General features: G+C 42.7%; 1 non-coding gene across 1 annotated transcript; it reads right to left on the bottom strand.

The window, feature by feature from the left end:
* Positions 1–5,032: 5,032 nt before the first annotated feature.
* Positions 5,033–5,156, bottom strand: LOC121924580. The gene has a single exon (XR_006102684.1). It is a non-coding gene; the product is annotated as a U6atac minor spliceosomal RNA (small nuclear RNA).
* Between the last annotated feature and the right edge of the window lie 12,689 nt (positions 5,157–17,845).

Here is a 17,845-nt window from a genome sequence, read left to right as displayed (position 1 = left end):
CTGGTATCATAATCTCATAGTTCTATAATAATTTTCACAGGAAATTGCCCAGCAAAGGAACGACAAGATAGCCTGTTCAGAAACATCCCATATTTTATTTTATTTATTTTAAATATTCTTTATTGATATATATACATTTTAAAACATTTCTTGTCTTGAATTCTTACAATACAGTATTTCTCATTCCTACCCTCTCCCTCTCCCCTTATTTGATTTCTTGTAGTTGTAACTTTATTTACAGCAAAACTTATATATTCATTTATTCTTTTCTATTTCCATCTTCATCTCACTTTTCTATATACATTTTTTTGTTTAAACATATTGGACTGTGTATATTTCAATTTTCATTTGCTTCTTCATTTCACAAGAAACCTAATTTTTCATTTAGTATTTTAGTATCGAAATCAATTATCTAACCATCTCTTTTTACAGTATTTTAATAAAGTATCCCATATTTGTTAATCTCTAATTGATTCTTCTTTCATTGATATTGTTATTTTGTCCATTTCTATGATATCTAGTGCTTTTACTAACCATTCATCAATATTTGGAACTTCCACCTCTTTCTATTGTTTTGCCAATATTTTTGCTACTGTTATCAAATATAGTAATGGTTTCAAGATATTTCTTCCCACTTTATTATCTATCATGTTTAATAAATATATTTCTGGTTCTAATTTGATTTCTATCTGGTATATTTCTTGTACTATTTTATGTACTTCATTCCATTATCTATTGACTTTGGGGCAGATCCACCACATGTGGTAAAAGGAGCCAATATGGTCTTGACATTTCCAACAGATTCCTATATTGTTCTTGTAAACTGTAGCAATTCTAGATGGCGTTAAATGCAACATTTTTATAAAAAAATTCCTTTTATATCCATGAATAAAGTAAACTTCAGATCTTTCCCCCATGCCCTTTCCCATTTTTCTAAGTGTATATTATGTCCTATGTTTTTTGCCCAATCAATCATGCATGGTTTATTTCGCTTTCCAATTCTAATTTTAAACATAATTTATAAGCTCTTGAAATGGTTCCCGTTTTGTTATCACTGATTATTTCATCCAATTCTGTTTTTTCACTTGTTATTCCATATTAACATCTCACGTTTTAAAGCAGGGTTAGGGAATGTGTGGCTTTCCAGATGTTGCAAGACTGTAACTTCCAGCATCATTAGCCAGGGCAGCCAATTGTGGGGGATGATGAGAACTGCTGTCCTCTCCCGCCTGACTTTTTGCAACAGGGGAATCCTGAACAAGAGGGAAACAAAAGACTCCTTAAGGTTTTCCACCTTCAACGAAGGTTGGTTCATTGGATTACTATTTGGGACTACAATTTGATAAGTTTTACCTATCCAGCACCTAAAAGATTTCCCCCACATATAATAGGACAGAGGCTATACGGAGTACGGAGAAATTCAACTTTCTCTGCCCAATAAAGGGGCAGTTAGCCTCCCACAGGACAAGGATATCTGGTTGGATTTCTATTGTTAATGGAATTTTGTTACCTATTTTTATATTGCTCTTTGTCTCTAGTCCTCTCATGGCTACAGTAATAATGGGGGTTGCCTTTGCCTGCATTGAAATCCATCAATACCATTTTAACTAACAACATCTCGGACAGAATGTAGGCCAATGGCTTCTTTTTTGATCCTGTAAGATTTTTAACATTGTTGTCTGATGAAGAAGCTGGTGAAACTTTGAAAGCTTACATAATGTATTTTATGCTTTGGAATTGGCCCCAAAAATGGTATTGCTGCTTGTAGATTGTGGATTTTGCTGTATTTTGCTGCATGGCCAACATGGCTACTCAGGAATATTTTTCCCTTGAGATGTGGCTTTTTGTGGCATGGAAATGACACCACAAGGTGCCAATGGCGCACTTGCGGCATCATTTCTACGCTGCAACATGTGGATGCTAAGTGTCCGCTACGTCAAAATGGCGGCTCCCATGTGTATAGGGTGCCACCGTTTTGTACGTGCTCAGCACGTACTAGGGTTAGGGGCATCCGGAAAGGACGCCCCTTCCTAACCCTAGTACGTGCCGAGCACGTACTTTTTTGGCGGTGTGGAACCCACCTTTAATATGTATCTTGACTTGGGGATCAAGATAGGGGGTGAATTTGCTCCTCAGGTCATGAAATATCTTATCATTTATTTTTTAAAAAGCAGCAGCAGCAGTACACGGAGGGAAGTGGGGCAGGCGCGCGCGTTGCCGCTGGCCCCTGCTGAGGCCTGGGCGGCGCGCAAGCCCTCACAGTGGGGGCGCGGTGGCGGCGGCACTTCTGTCGCCGAGGAAGAGGAGGAGGGCGGAGCTGGAGGAGGAGGTGGGTTGGTGCCACAGCAGCTGCGTTAGCAGCAGCGGCAATGGCCAGAGCGGGCCCCCAAACCGGGAACAAGGCACGGGTGGGGGCCCAAACCGGACCGGGACAGGGAGGGGCTCCCCGAAACCATGATTGGCACGGGGGCCGCTGGGTTATGGCAACCCTATCCTCATAGGTACATCTTGTGGGAACACTGGAAAAGGGCCTTCTTGGTCGCTGCTCCCAGGCTCTCAAACGCCTTTTCCAGACAAGTTAGACTGGTGCCCTCCCTGCTATCTTTTCATAGGCAGGAGGAGAAGACCTGTTTGTTTTGGAAGGCCTTGGAGGGCTGACTGTTTAGAGTGCAAAGGGCCTTTCATATGCTGTCTTGTTTATAATTGTTGTTTATCATTGATAGTTTGTTTTTAATTGCTTTTAATTTGATAGTTTAATTACATTTTTTACTTTTAACTGCATGTTTTAACTTTTGTAAGCCACCTTCAGTTTCAGATTGAGAAAAGAGTGAGAAATAAATAAACATGGGGGAAGTCACTTCCTGTTAATTCCATGTTTTAGAAAAAGCCCTCTCTTGAGCCAAAAATGGCCTGGGGACAAAGAAGCATGGCAAAAATGCCCTCCACACACTCTACAAGGCATTTAGGGCAACTCTGGAGACTAGGGTTCAAATCCCAGCTCCATCGTGGAAACCCACTGGGTGGCCTTGGACAAGTCGCACTCTGAAAAACCCATCTGAAAAAAATTGCCAAGAAAACCCCATGACCTTAGGGTTGCCATCAATAGGAAAGGCTTGAAGGCACTTAACTAAATCTGCTCACATAGTCACAAAAACATAGCCATCTGTGACTCATGGGCCATGCTTTGCCCACCTGATCATCTCCCTACATCTCTCAAATGTACACACACACACAGGCCCATGTGTACATGCATGCACATCACTCTAATATATAAGACCATTATGACTTATAAAACTGGAAGAGGCTCTTACTTTGAGTTTATGGACAAAGGTTGGGGGTGTGTGGATTTGCCAGCATGTTCATTTATATGACAACGGCCTCTCCTCCTCTTCCTCTCCTGCACCAAATGAATAAAGAAAGAAACTGTTCTGAAAGAGAGAAATGAAGCATTCTGTGTGAGAACAACTTAAGCCCAGCAGCTAATAAGCACAACACTATTAACAGATGGCACTTGGAGCCAGGCAGCTGGCTTTGAAGGTGGAAGAGGTTGTCTCTAGCACCACTTCAGCCTTTCCATAAATCACGGTTGAGTAACGTTAGCTCCTAGATCTGACTCTGGGATTCCTGAGCCCAAGTCTGGCCCTTAGGGACCACATCTCCTTCCTCAGATGGCTACATCTCCTTCTCCATGACACCATTCTTTGGAGGTGTCCCAACTTTTGTGTTTTAGTGTTTTTTCTGCCTTTGTTAAAAACTGCAATGATTCTTCTGAGGCTTAGTTACTGTCAATTAGAGTTTTTAGCTAAACCTGACTTGGTATTTTAACCATGCCCTTCTTGCCTTTGGAACGTAACCCTCAAGAACTTCACTGACACTGAATTTGGCCCTCAACGATACTAAAGGTATTAAAGGAGTTCCCTACAGGGCATCCTTCCCTAATCTAGGCTGCTCCAGATATTTTGGCCTATAGCTCCTACCAGCACCAGACAAAGTGGCCAGTGTGACTAGGGTTTATGAGAGCTTTAGTCAGAAAACATCTGGGCATAGGTTGTTTACCTCTGCCCCGGATTCTTCTGTTTCTCATATCACAAAGTCAGGGCATCCAGTCAGAGAGCTTTTGAACAGCAAAGATCTTCATCCTGCTGCTTTCTGCTGCTGTTCCAACTGCTGCTCTCTCCAAGCTGGAATTTTAGTGTTCTCCTTTCCTCCTCCTCCCTCTCTACAAACTCCTCGTCTGGCCTCAGGTGATCATTGGGGTCAGTCGATTTACGGGACACTTCAGAAAGCGTCTCAGGCTGTTAACATGGAAAACAGCTCCGTAAAAATAAGAGCTATTCCCATTTCCCAAGGACTAGCAGAGCTGCATGGCACACAGCATCACCCAAGCACCTCCAGCGACTGCAGCACTTAATAGACCAATGCGAATTAAATTGCCTCCCATACAACAGATGGACTGTGGCTCCAGATAAAGAAGCAATTTGCAAGCAGGGGACTGCATCGTCGAAAAGAATGATCAAAAGGGAGGGTTTTAAAGAGAGAGGGAGATTGAGTTTGTGTGCCTGTGATATATAGCTCAGAAGGAAAATTCCAGTCCACTCCAGGACAGGGAGTGAATGCTTCTTGACCACCATTTCATCCTCATTGCCCCTGAGTTCATCTCATCTGGCATCACAAGGATGGAGACCAGCCTTGGTAAAAGAGATGGGAGCCCAGTTTTGAGAAAGGCAGAACAACCACCTCCATCAAGATGGACAAAGAGCAAACAGTCAAGGAGGAGATGAGAAGGGAACCTTCAGTCTGCCCACAAATAACAACAATAATAATTATAACAATGCAGGGCGCGTGTGTGTTGGCCACACAGAAAAATGCAAGAAAATCCAAACTATACATTACAGTGATACCTTTATTAGACCAACCAAAAGAAACAAAGCATATCACACTGGCTTTCAAAGCCTTCTGGCTTCTTCATCAGGCAAATATGGTTTTTAAAAAATCATGGAGGGAGGAGATGGCATTAGGGTCATCAGCCTCGATCTTGGTTAGGTACCACAAAGTAAGTGGCAAATGCCTTAACATAACTATATTGTACAGGCCACTAGGACTTCTTCTATCCTTGTCAAGGGAATTGCTAACCAGTTTGTATCTTTAAAGAACTGGCTGTGTTTATTCTCTTGCAGCATAAAAAGTAAGAAGGGAGGGGGAGGAAAAAAAAGAAATGTGGCAGCATCTTTAAGAGGAATGGTTGTTATTTTAGCATGAGCTTTTGAGGATATAAACCAACTTCTTCTCCCCCTTCCCTCATCCTTTTCAGTCTGTATCTTGTTTCAGATGTTTGCTTAATGTGGTGTTTAAGGGTCAGTGCAGATTGAGGGCACATCCCCTAATGGCCTGAAGGGAAGCTGAAACAAAGGCACTAAAAATGCCATAAAATTTCCTTTTCCATTAGCAACAATGGGGCAATTACGTTTTAGTCTACAAAACAAAACACCAGGTTTCCAGAGGTCACCTTCTCTGTATAAGAGGCTGTTGGGAGGAACACCTTCCTGGCCATGTTATGGAAATATTCTACATGAAGAGAATGGTGCAATGCCAATAGGAAAATAGCCAGTACCATTTCTCACTGAGATGATATCACTGGTCATTTTGCAGACCTGCTCCACCACTATGTGAAGCAATCCCTACGTCTGCCACTGCCAATCACAGGGTTTTATACAGTCTGGCATGGGATGGACAGTGGCAAAAGGACCCTGATTAAGAGGTTTTATAGCCAGTGGCTGGCAGTTTTGGGGCACCATGAAAGGTGCAGAAATGAATGATTCTTTTAAAATTCATTACAAAAAACCTAATAGCTCAGAGGTATCATTTTCTTCCTTCTACTTCAGGCGCTAATGTTTCTTGGGCCAACTGTTTGTACAGTTTCAGCATGGCCAGGAGAAAAAAAAAGGGGAAATGAGATGGGTCAGAGGGAAACTAGACTAATTTTGGGAGGTGGCTGCGAAAGGACCTGCTATGACCTTTCATTAGTAAGATTGTAAACCACGAGAGTGCTGAGTTCACTGATAAGTGGTATAGAAATATATGTATTGTTGCTATTGCTATTGCTGACACAGTACGCACGGTGCTAAAGCACTGTGCTGGCGCTGTGCTGGCACCGTATTAGGGTTAAGGGACCGCGTGGTCCCTAACCCTAGTCCAGCGCAGTGCTGTAACAATGGCGGTGCCCTGTGTATACGGGTGCCACCATTGTGACGTGACAGATGCATAGCGTCCACATGTTGCACCATGTCTGTGACATCATGAGTGCGCCATTGGTGCACTCGCGATGTCCGCCCTGTGGGGCAAAAAGAATCCGCTTTTTCCTCCACAGGGAAGCTGTGAAGTTTGGCGGCTGCGGCTTCCCTGTGGAGGAAAAACAGGCACCGGCAGGCCTCCCATTTTGGGAGGTCTGTACAGTGCCACTATTAGGCAGAGTGTGGGTCTCCCCCCTGGATGGAGAGCAGGGCTACTGCTCCTTGACTTACCCCATCATCCCAGCCTGATGGACTTCTTGTATTTTTCTCCTTGCACATGTGGATTTGGGTGGGGCCAGTGTTGTTGAAGTCTGTTCTCCTTTCAGATTCCAGTATAATATGTCCAACAAACCCCTATCCCCAGCTCCGATGACACATCATTCTCTGCTCTCATCCTTCATTGTGGTCTACTATATAGCAGTGACTCTCAGCCTTTGGCCTGCCATTCTTTGGATGTCATTTTCAGAAGAGAATTCGAGATAATTGGCCATGCTGGCTGTCTGGGAGTTAGTCCAAAATATCTAGAGGATCAGCGGTTGAGAACCTATGCAGAGGCTGGATGGCCATCTCTCGGGGGTGCTTAGATTTGTGTGTGTGTGTGTGTGTGTGTGTTTCTACATGTCGGGGTTGGACTGGATGGTCCTTGTGGTCTCTTCCAACTCTATGATTCTAAGAACCTTCTCCAGCCACCCTCACTCCCATCCTGCCCCCATGCTCTACATGGTCATGAACTCACATATGGGGGGGATGAGGGTGTGCTATCTCTCTTGCCTGATTATTGGTTCACAGGAGGAAAGGTCTGCTGATGGAATAATAACAATTGTTCCATGGGCTCTATATTCTCCATGGACGCCCAGACAATTTTCCTGTATGTAGATGATTCTGATTGTCCTGACAGGCTGTCAGTTCAACTGGCAATGAAAACTCTCCTCCCTCTGCATTCTTCCCCCTCTCAGTCTCTCCCTCACTCCCTGTCACCTTCCTTCTGGTCTGACTCTTTCTGCTCTTTTCTCTGCCTCCCATCCTGTACTCTCAGAGTTGGCTTTGCCATGAGGCAAATGTGGAGCAAGCTCTTCAGTCTGGAAATTTTAGAGAGGTGCACTGTAGAACATTGGGCATTTGCAAAGAGCCAGGGATTCTTGATGCCTCCCCTTAAAAGAACAACATATTAGAAAAGACCAGAAGAGAGATCCTGCAAGATATTTTTAAAGAAATTGTTACTGGACATCTATTTTCTCATTCAAATGGCTTGTAAGTAAAAGCATACAATCCTGATGTTTGCATTGAAGCTAAAATAATTTTTTTAAACTAGCCCTAGAGTAAATACAGAGTTGCAAATATCCCATCCTTTGGTCCTCCAGATGTTTTCAACTTCAGCTCCCATAGTTCCTGACTGTTGGTGAAGTTGGCTGGGTTTTCTGGGATCTGAATTCCAAAGCAAATAGAGGACCAAAGGGGAGGAACCACCACTCTTTTTGAAGGTATACTTGCTCCAGTTTAAAGAAAGAAAAGCCATCTGAAAGGAGAGCAGGGAGGAAAGTTACCTATCAACCCTGAGGAGAAGCAGACAGAGCCTTATAAGAGACTGAGCAAGCAGGCACTAATGTCTCCAGGTCACGGTCTTCTCCACTATGGAGAAATGCATTTCAGGTTTGCATCCTTCTGAGGTCACTAAAATGAGTACTCAGCTTGTTGGGGGCAATTAGCTTACACATTGTAAACTGCTTAGGGAATACCTAAGCACACTAATAAGTCGTATAGAAATGTACTTGCTATTTCTATTGCATTGTATTCATTCCTTTTTCAATTTTCAATTACAGCCATTATTTCAAATTGTGCATCTCTACATTTAGATGAGTGTACACCAGCTTCATGAAAAACTGTGCCTTCTTTTGTCTCCTCTTTTTGGCAATGGGTACATGGTCATTTTAGCCAGAGAAGAAGTACTGCCCACCCATAGCAAGTGTATTGCTTTGGCTTCTGGAAACAAAATAGAAGGGTACATAATTTATGCTAGATGAGGAAGCGCAGGAAAGAGAGATAGAGAGAATGATGGGAGCTCTGGTGACTGTAATGCCCTGTTCCCTACCCCCTTATAACTTAGATTAGAACTATTTGGGTGGTTCTCTGCACTCAATGGTGTTTTCATTTGGGTGGTTTTCTGCATTGTTTTCAGATACAAATTGCCTCCAAATCACATGTTTTTAAAAAATTGGGGGAGCATCCAGCTTCTGTTTAAAGACCTCTAAGGAAGAAGACTCCACTACACTTCAAGGGAGTTTGTTCCACTGTCGAACAGCCCTTCCCGTCAGGAAGTTCCTCCTAATATTGAGGTGGAATCTCTTTTCCTGTAGTTTGCATCCATTGTTCCTGATCCTGTTCTCTGGAGCAGCAGAAAATAAGCTTGCTCCCTCTTCAGTATGACATTCCTTCAAATATTTAAACAGGGCTATCATATCACCTCTTAACCTTCTCTTCTCCAGGCTAAGCTCCCTAAGTCGTTCCTCACAGGACATGGTTTCCAGACCCTTCACCATTTTAATCTCCCTCCTTTGGACACGCTCCAGTTTCTCAATGTCCTTTTTGAATTGTGGGGCCCAGAACGATTGGGGGACTTCAGAGTCTGCCCAAGTGGAGCCCAAGAGGCTGATAGAACCAACAGGTTATACTTCTTCTCCATAGTGATCAAAGTACATGCAAATGCTAGTGGTGCCTAGAAGCTTACAAATACCAAAACAGATCACCACTAAATCTGTCCCTTACTTTGTCATTCTCTCTGTGTCATTTTTGAAAGAAGGATCTGGAGGTGGCCTTTACATGGATTTTTGTCTCCAGGTGGTGAAGCCATAAGGTCACTAGCACTATGTTATCTCCTTCACCCTGGTACCACATCTTCAGTTTGCTTTCCTTTTTACCATTCTTTCTTGCTTTCATGGTCTTCCAGTCTCTCTTACCTCCCTGCTGATTCACAGTGGCCGTTCTCCTGTCTTCCTTCTTTAGCCTGTCTTCCTGCAGTTCTCTCTCCCCTACTCTACCACCACTGCTCTTGACCCTAATGCAAGCAGACTGTGGATGAACAAGCTGGACATGGTGACCCAATGCAAGCCCTGCCAGCACTTTCCCAGAAAACCCAGATCTGGACAGCTTGCCTAGTGTATTGCCCAGAAGAGTTAAATGCTCTCCTAAAAGCAAGAGGCCTGTGAACTTCCTGGCCAGGTTTTGATTTTACCTCAAACCCTTTGGAAGTGAAATCCAACAGAGGGAATTTTTTTTTAGTAGTCCTATGTTTGAAAAGGCTAAACCGCATAAGTCACAGAACTCATACTGGAACTAGCACTCCTGGATGCTCAACTATTGGATGAAGTACCCTAGTGGTTGGGAGACCAGGGTTCTTCCTTCCAAGTCCCATGCTATTGTCTTGATACTTCACATCTGGAGTCATATTTCATTTCTGAAATGAATGAAGCACCACAAACACAAAGATGGTCTTTATGGTTTTCTGTGCCTACATTTTAAAGAATAACACTGGAATTATATGACTGCTGCTGCTTCTATCATTATCAACAACCACAACAATGGTGGTGGTGGTGACGACAACGACGACGATGATATGGGAACTGCAGCCTGAAGCATTTCCAAGCTAGTTGACACCATTAAATTGTTCCTCATTCTAGTCCAATACAATGCTCCTCAGATTCTAGTCGAATACAAAGCCACACATGAGTCACAGAAGTTTAAGCCGGGAAGGCAGATGAAAAACTCCTTTAAACGTCTCCAAGGTTTTTACTGGCATATCTGTGGAAATCTGCAGAAATGCCTGATATCACATGTATGACCATTTGCCTGCTTCATATGGATTTGAATAGCTGCACATTTTCAGCAGAAGTGTGTGAATAGATGTGAATTTATGCAGGAAAGTGAAGACAATTAAACATTGATGCAAATGTACAAAAATCTACAGTAATGTTCATGTACTAACTTGTACTTTAGCCCCCAGATCCTAGGGTGTTCTAGGTTTCTTCCAGGATTGTTATTGTGTACCTTCAAGTCATTTCTAGCTTATGGTGACTCTAAGGAGGACCTATCACAGGGACGTAGCCAAGGGGGGGTTCTTGGGGTCTGGAACCCCCCTTCCATTAGAAAAATGAATGGTGCATGCTGCTGCGCCGCCACACCCAAGCCTCATTATAATGGTGGCACTTAGTCTGGACCCCCCCCTTCCTAAAATCCTGGCTACGTCCCTTCCTATCATGGAGTTTTCTAGCAGGATATGTTTAGAGGGGGGTTTGCTTTTGCTTTCCTCTGAGGTTGAGAGAGTGTAACCTGCCTAAGTGGGTTTCCATGGCTGAGCGGTGATTCAAACCCTGGTCTCCAGAGCTGTAGTCCAGCACTAAAACCATTACACCATGCTGGCTTCCCCTTCTGTTTCTCTTCCCTCTTGATTTTCCACTTCCCTCCCAGCAATCCGACACTCTTCCATGCTGACCAAGCATGCTGACTTCTCATTGGGTTGTAATTGAGGTCCCAGTTGTGGTCCACCACCCCCTTCACTAAGCATTGTAATTCTTCAAACCTTGGAGCCCTTCTGAGCCCACTTGTGTGTGATGGCCCCATTTTGGATCTGTAACAAAAGGTTCTCCAGAACACGTTCACTATTATGGTACAGTATGATTAATTAATATGATTATTCCCCTTGGCAGCTGAAGTACTTCATGTAAGGTTATGCCAGTTCAATATAAAAGTATGTTTTCTTTTAAAAAGAGAGAGAGAGAGAGAAGGAGAGAGAGAGAGAGAGAGAGCAGAACTACTACATCATATAAGGAATAAGCAATGTATTATGTATTTTATTGCTTTTTGCCTGTTTATTTAAACAAAAAAATGATTCTACTATAAATACCCAATTAAGAATACAGCCCCAATAAAATAATATAATGCAGAGATGAAAGCGGTAAATAAAAATACACAGATATACTACATTTAAATGGCTGGAAACATGCCACCGTACTGATACAACACCCATATCCAAGCCTGCGAAATTATATATATATATATATATGAGGAGATAGTTTATTTTATTTTAAGAATTCTTCACCACACCACTCAGCCTAAAATGTTCCCAAGGTAGTTAGTTTGCATACAGTCACAAGACAATCCCCTGCCCACAGGCTTGCAATCTAAAATGACTTGGCACAAAAAAAAAGGAGGGGGGGAGGAGTAGGAGAAAGCAAGTAATTTTTTTTCAGGCTATGATGCCCAACACATCTCCATCTACAGGAATGGCTGTGAGAAGGGACAGCGGAGCCATCTCCCTGGCTCCCAACTCTGGGGCAGCTTAATGGAATCATTTGAAAAGATGAGATGAAAAAATGCAGACACACAGGCATGCAGAGACATACATAGTTTTTAAAAATCCACAACGGAATGTGGTTTGCTAAGGAACTTGAGCCACTTATAAATAACTGCCCCTTTCTTGTTGTGTGCCTCCAAGTCACTGTCCATTTATGGTGACCCTATGATGAACAAGACATGGGTTTTTCTTGGAATTATTAATTCAAAAGGGGGTTGTCATTACTTTCCCATGACCCTGAGGCTGCATCTAACCTGTAGAATTAATGCTGTTTGACACCACTGCTGCCACACTGCAAAATTAATGCAATTTGATCCTGATTTAACTGCCATGGCTCAGTGCTATGGAATTCTAGGATTTGTAGTTTAGTGAGATATTAGAGATAATCTCTGTCAGAGAGCTCTGGTGCCACAACAAACTACAAATCCCAGGATTCCATAGGATGGAGCCATGGCAGTTAAAGTGGTATCAAGCTGCATAAATTTTGCAGTGTGGCAGCAGCCTGAGTAACTTGCCTAAGGCCACCCAGTGGGTTTCTATGGTCAAGCAGGGATTCAAATCCTAATCTTCCAGAGTGTTGTCCAGCACTGAAACTACAACACCATGCTGGCATTACCCCACAAAGCTAGCAGGATTCTCCACTATAGAATCATTCTTGAACAGAATGTGTTTCACACTTCCCAGGGCAGCAGTAAAAATGTCTAGGAGCAGCCCTCTAGAACTCCTTGTAAGGCAAGGATCCAAATTTCAATTGAGACTGGAGGCCATTTTTTTTTTTTTTTTTTGCCCCAAAGCTCTCCAAGGGACATGTACACTGAACAAAAACTGACCCAAAGTCCATATCTGTTTTTTAAAAGTGTCTGTGTGTGTACACTGTGTGTGTGCATGTGTAACAAACAAGTCATTCAGGATGGCCTGAAATCTATTTTATAGGTTTTCGGGAATGATGATTCACTCATTTTGAGACAAGAATAAAGGATGGTGCAGCGTAACTGGAAGGGTCAAGGGCTGCAAAAATGGATAGCTTTCTGCCCATCCATGTTGTAAGGATTCAGTACTTGTGTGGCTCCTTGTGTAATAAAATGCTGAGTGTGGAAAGTTGCTTTAAAAAAAAAAAAAAAGAGTGAGTATACCAACCTAATTAAACCATTCATAAATGAACATATTAGAATATTACTCTGTTACTGGTCAGGAACAGATGGCTACAGCATCTCATTATAATCAGCCCTCTTAAAAGTAACTTTGAAAGCTCTGCATTTTTGTAGGTACACACTTTGAAGATGGAAATGGAGACAATCAATCATACAGGCAGCACTATTCTTTAAAGTAATGTCAGTTTCAAGATATCCCTCACCTCCAACCATTTGGCGACCCCAAGGCTTTCTCTTGTCAATGCACTACAAAGTTACCACCTAGTTCTAGTGAAATGCTACCACTTTTGTTCCACTTTTGATTGCAGGTGGGGGGAAATCATATGACTGAATACTACTACATAAGAAGGAAAAATGCAGGGAGAAGCAGACCATCAGGGATAAATCTATCTTAATCAGTTGGCTGGCCACTAGGGCAAGTGGGACACTGCCCCCTGCCCCTGTTCAATCTATTCTCCAGCAGACTCCTCTTCCCTGTTCCACAGTGGTGTTAATTTTGACTTCTGCTATAAGCCACAGTCCTTGTGGATGCCAGCTACCTCTGGCTAGAATCTTTCTGTCAGGTGTCTAATTTTTCTTACCCAGGGATTATTTTTCATGGTCTATGATTGGATCCCTTATCCCTTCCCTGCAGCCTCAAGTCATACATTAGAAAATAGGGACACAGTACCTGGTCCTTTGTTGTTGTTGTTGTTGTGTGCCTTCAAGTTCTTTCCAACATATGGTGACCCTAAAGCAATCCTATCACGGGGGTTTTCTTGACAAGATTTGTTCAGAGGAGGTTTGCCATTGCCTTCCCTTAATGATGAGAGAGTGTGACTTTCCCATGGTCTGGGAATTGAACCCTGGTCTCCAGAGTCATAGTACAACATGCAAACCACTACGCCACACTGGCTCCTTGAACAACTGATACATCAGTGTAATTGCTACTAAGAGGCAGGCACCAGTGGACTGGGACCATGCTTTTGAAACTGGGTACATGTAGATGTTAACCCTCCTGAGTATGTGCAATCCATTCTGGTAGGATCCTATCACCTGGTCCTTTGTTATTTTTGTGTGCTTTCAAGTCTTTCCAACTTAAGGCAATCCTATCATAAGGTTTTCCCCAACTCCTTAATCTGACCTTCAGATGAATACTCCTTGCCATCAGCCATGACAAACTGACTTCTTTCCTCGACTGTTTTGGCTCCCTCCCTGCTTTGCTTCCAGACTGACAGGCAGCCCAAAAAGGCTGGGGGAAAATGTAGCCAGGAGGACCTCACCTCTTGAAAGAGTTTCCTTTGAGAAGTCACATCTCCTACGGCCTCCCCATGGTCTGTGTTGAATCTCAGGGAACTAACAATAAGGAAGTTTGGCACTCTCCTCTGCCTGTATCAACAACACTCAACTAACTGGCTGATGCTTGGCCTTGGCAAATGAGGGCCATTAAGTGCATCATTTGTGGGAAATGTTTGCACGTTTGTTTCTGAAAACAAAACAAATATATATTTAAAAAACGAAAAGAAATAAAGGCTGTACTTCAATAAGGAGGGGAATGGGTGGAGAAGGGTGAGTACAAATTGTGAGGTAATATTAGTAGTTATGTTGTTGTGTAGCAGCAGCTATACTTGTAACACGTTGCTTCCCAGCTCTGACATGAACTCACTGTGGCCTTGAGCAAGTTGCTGTCATGCTTCTCCATGAAAAGACAACCCAAGGAGAGTTTTCTGAGCTGCTCACTAAACAAGCTTGATATCCAGACTTAGTTCTACTCCAAGGGGAGGAGGGCAACCAAACTGGTGGCCTGCATGAGTTTAATTATTTGGTAATCTTCTTCTGCTAGGTGTGTGAAGGTGCAGAGAAATAAGTAAAACATTGATGTCTTTCTCCACAGCCCCCCCCCTATGTTCTTGGACTACAGCTCCCATCATTCTTCGCTATGCTAAAGCTGATGGCACTGTTGCTATTTTATCCACACTACACAGTTGTAACAATTTGATATTGCTTTAATGGTCATGGCCTCATCCTACTGAATCCCAGGATTTATAGTTTTGTGCATTTGTGTAGATTTTTAGTTTTTATTTTTGATCATCTGTGTAGTTTTAGAATTCTTTGCTTGAGACCTCTAGTTCACTTCCCTAAATAAATTTCAGGTTTCTTAGGAGCTATAACACTTAAAGTGATTTGAAATGGATATAACTGTGAAGTGCAGATGCACCACAGATCAAGTTAAGGGGAACAACTGATCTGCCTAAGTGAGTAGAGAGATAAGACAAACCTGGGCGATGCTTTTTTTGCCATTCCTATTTGCATCCACTTGAATGGTTTGCCCTAAAGGGCAGCCGAATGCAGATGGGAAACACAGATTCTGGTTATTCCTGTTCTGGTCATTCCCAACAATGACCACTATAATGAAGGGCTGTTAGAAGTTTCATAGAATCGTAGAATTGGAAGAGACCACAAGGGCCATCCAGTCCAACCCCCTGCCATGCAGGAAATCTAAATTAAAGCATCCTCAACAGATGGCCATCCAGCCTCTAAGGAAGGAGATTCCACCACTCTCTGAGGGAGTGTGTTCCACTGTCGAACAGCCCTTAGTGTCAGAAAGTTCCTCCTAATGTTGAGGTGGAATCTCTTTTCCTCTAGTTTGCATCCATTGTTCCAGGTCCTGTTCTCTGGAGCAGCAGAAAACAAGCTCGCTCCCTCCTCAACATGACATCCCTTCAAATATTTAAACAGGGCTATCATGTCACCTCTTAACCAACAATAAAAAAAGGTCTGCAAAGTATTTAATACACTGCACACCAACAGCCTGTTGTGAAGAATATAGATAATGCATGATTTAAAAGGTTTGTTCTTTTTATTCTTGGGAGTCTCTGAAGTGTAGAGTTAGTTGGTTTGTCCTTTGCCCTGTGAGTCTTTGCAAGAAAGGAAGGGATTTGTACTTAATAGTGTAGAATGAAACCTGAAAGAAAGATCCATAGTCAAATGGGGAGAACATCAGAGAAAGAACAGGGGAGCATGGAAAGCAGCCACAAACAACACCCCACCCCACCCATCCCTAGCAACAGATGCAAAACCAATTCAAACCCTAGACAAACAGAAGCTAGGGCCCTCCATGCCTGAAACAGGGATAGCACTTAGGTCTCTATCCACTGGTATCAAGGATAAGTAAAATTGTTGGGCAGGTTTACTATGCCATAATTGAAACCCACCCTTTCAGATTCATCCAATGGGGAGCAGTAGGGTGCACACCCACATAGTAATTCCAGATGTACCAGGTCCAACATCAAGAACCCCACACCTAAGGCCATGGAGGGTATTGAAATAGCGACTGGCAGGTGACTGCAACTTAATGAGGCATCAAACCTCATGCAAATTAGAGAAATGGAAATGCACAAGAGGGCTGAAACTGATAACTTTGTTGTTGTGCCTTGGAACATCTGGCATCAAGATAGCAGTCTCAATTTTTAGTTACCTACAATCATGTTGTTGTTGTTTTTTGGTTCTTCATTATACAGTGACCAAGGTTGCCTACATATTCCACTAGATATGAAGGCTGAGGAGAAGATGAAAGGAGTACTCATTAAACTTTTTGTCAGCTGTGAAAAACACACCTCTTTGATTGATGTATTGTCCACAGGAGAAGAGTGGCTTTCAATTGTCTTTAAGACATTCTCATGCAGCCAAATCTGTTTGGCTGCATAGTACTGTGACATCATGATATTTCCAACATTATCTCTAAATGGCTGAGATAACCTGGGAACGTAAAGGTGTCTGTGTATAGGAGGGAAAGACAATGCATCAAGGCTGATTCAAAGAGCACCAAAAAGAAGGTATAATGCACGTGGCTGGAGACACAGGAGATCTACCAAAATCTCCTCATTTTCTCTGAAAAGTTCAGAGAATGAATATTATTCTGGTAGAAAAGAAAAATAACTTGTTCAGGGAACAGAAGCACCACCCTACACACCCTACTGTGTGTAAAGTCTACAATATTGGGTGTATGGATTTTTTTAAAGCTGGGGGTTGTAAGATGGGGATATGATAAAGGTGTGTAAAATGGTGCATGATGTGACAGAAGCAGATAGTAGTATGTGTGTATGTGTTTGTCCTTCTCTTAAAACATTAGGGCCTGAGGGCCTGCCAATAAACATATTTGGCAGGAGATTCAGGATGAACAAAGGTATGGAATTAACTGACACAAGATATGACTAGAGTTGTTAGCCTAAATGTCTCTAGATGGATGAGAATCATGTGGTTCTCTCAAAGGAATATATGTATGTGTGTGTGTGTGTGTGTGTGTGTGTGTGTGTGTGTATATATATGTATGTGTATATATATATATTCATATTCAATGTGTTGGAGAATTTGCACCAGAAAGTCCAATATATATAAGTATGGGGGGGGGGACTCCACACCTTTAAGGAATGCTGTTCTCTTCTAATAGTTCCCCTGTCCTGTCCACACATGTTGTGTTAGAAAAAGGAAAAGTCCTATTTTTTATTTTTAAAACCCCCATGAAGGTCTGTTTTTTAAAAAAGAAAATAACCTTATAGCCACTTCTAGTTTTATTTCAAGGGGCTGCAGCAGTCCCTGAGGGGTCCTAGTTCTGGAAAACAGGTCCTGGACCCCCCCCCTCCCCAGCTGACCTGCCTTTGCTTTAGATAAAGTCATGGAAGGTAAAATGGCTTTCGGTGGCTACCAGTAGTGAGAAGCAGTCACCATCTACTCCTCACTGCTATTTTCTGAGGGAAATGGCATGAAAGGATAGTGCAGTGTCCCTCCCGTCCTGCACATGGGCTTCCCCTTGGACCAACCTATTCACTGAATACTGGACAAGATTTGTCTCAGCTCTCCCCAAAATGGCTCTTCCTATGTTCTCATGCCTTCCCAAAATATCTACCTAGATGGACAATATGCTTCTTACAGGACTTGCTTGGGTCTTACTATCACCTTTTTAATATTAAGGTGCTTTGACTCTTTCTCAATTATATAGTGATTCTTCTGTCAATCAAAGACTCTTGGAGGTGTGAAAACCTGACATCTCATCCGACGTTTGGCTCGTTCACCCAGGA

This window comes from Sceloporus undulatus, chromosome 2, assembly GCF_019175285.1.
Source record: "Sceloporus undulatus isolate JIND9_A2432 ecotype Alabama chromosome 2, SceUnd_v1.1, whole genome shotgun sequence".
In the NCBI taxonomy this organism is placed as follows: domain Eukaryota; kingdom Metazoa; phylum Chordata; class Lepidosauria; order Squamata; family Phrynosomatidae; genus Sceloporus; species Sceloporus undulatus.
This window is presented reverse-complemented; position numbering and strand designations above follow the sequence as displayed.